The sequence below is a fragment of the Chrysochloris asiatica genome, unplaced genomic scaffold (assembly GCF_000296735.1).
Source record: "Chrysochloris asiatica unplaced genomic scaffold, ChrAsi1.0 scaffold00213, whole genome shotgun sequence".
Taxonomy (NCBI): Eukaryota; Metazoa; Chordata; class Mammalia; order Afrosoricida; family Chrysochloridae; genus Chrysochloris; species Chrysochloris asiatica.
The window spans coordinates 2,158,111-2,159,926 of NW_006408731.1; positions in this window are offsets into that span (position 1 = coordinate 2,158,111).

Genomic DNA, 1,816 nt, shown 5'->3' on the forward strand with positions numbered 1-1,816 from the left:
ATATATAAATTCTTTTAACATAGGATATGATATATATATAAATTCTTTTATTGTTTTTCTCAGGAGCATAGGGATTTTTGTCTGTTTTGTCATAGCAGTTTTGGTAGCACCTATAACATGGTCTGTTGCATCTTAGGTACTGGTGCTTTCATAACTATTAATTACTTAAAAGCCACAATTTCTAATTCATCAAACACCAGTATTCAACATTATTTTTTCCCTTCTTTTACCTTTAAAAAAAATTAGAGTGAAAAACAAAAATGACCACACAGAATTATCCTGTTTAATATCATGTCATAGTCACTACAAAACTTGTATGCACAAAGAAAGAAAGAAAAAAGACACATAAAATTGAAGTACTCTTCCACCTCTATTTCTAATCCTTCCTCTGGGCAACTCTATCACAAATTTGATGTGTATCTCTTCCATTCCATTTTCACCTTGCCAACATACATGCTTATACAATTTCCATCCGAAATGACTTTTAAAACACTGTTCTCAGTAACAAGCTTTGTTATTTCATGGATTATATGGGGGCAGGTGTAATTTAATCTAAAAGAAGAAATTTGCCAGGAAATTTGGAATATTATATTTGCTTGGGCCCTATATAAGAAATGGATTTTCAGTTTATTCATGGATATTGCGACCATAGATGGAACATTCTCTCAAAGTGAAATCAACTTGCCTCTTTATCTTCTACAAAGCACTAATTCTTCTCTGTATATAAAGCCTTTCCTATAAGCAAGCATAAAATTGAAACTGGAACAGGTATATTAAAGATAGTCATTTGGAAAGAACCAGAGATTATGGGATCTCAAATATACTCTTCTTATGCCCACTGTCAGAGTCAACTCCAACTCATAGCGACCCTATAGGATAGAAAGAGTGGCTTCTTCAGATTTCCAAGGCTGTAAATCTTTGAGGAAGCTGACAGCTTGAAGTACCACTTTTTCCAAGATTGTAATGAATCTTAGCATAAGTTACATTTGTTAGTGATAGCTTCATGTGACCCACATGAAGAGACTTATTTTTATTATTTATTTATTTTCTAGGAAGGACTACCAGGTGACCTACACTTGAAAACCTTATAAATAGCTGTAGAATGTTGTGTAATATAGTGCCAGAAGATGACTCTCTCAGGTTGGCAGACATTCAAAATACAACTAGGGAAGAATTGTCTCCTGAAGTAGAGGAGATCTTAATGACATGGATGAAACAAAGTTTTGAGACTTTCATTTGCTGATGGGACATGACTCAATATGAGAAGAACAGCTGCAAACATTCATTAATGTTGCAGACTGCAGGTACTGGGATGTTGAGGACCAGTGTCATGGACGAAAATCCAGCACGTGGCTGCACTCAGACTTGCTGGCCAGAGACCCTGAGGGCTCAAGGAAGTAACCTCCGGACGTTCCGGGTTCATTGGCTTTTACAAACTCACTGTTGGGCTAGCTCTGTATAATTCTCTTTAGTCCTATTAATTCATGCTATGCTTCGAACTCCTGTAACTGTAGCCTCTGAAAAAATGGTTTCTTATGTGCCTCTCAATGTCTCCACTGTATTGGCAGTGCTTAAGGTGTTCTGGGAACAAATCTCTCTGAGGAACAAACTCTGGCCACTGGGCAAGCTCGTCCAAACTGTTCTTTATCAAATTATTCAGTTATGTTTGATATTAACTTAATACACGAGCCCTTGATACCCATAGACAAATATTAAACTGCTCCTAAAGCTGAGACTGTAAAAAGCTCCAAAAACAAGTTTGCTGGGAAGCTCTGGAGACAAGTTTTCCCCAAGGAATTAACTCAGTATATTGGTG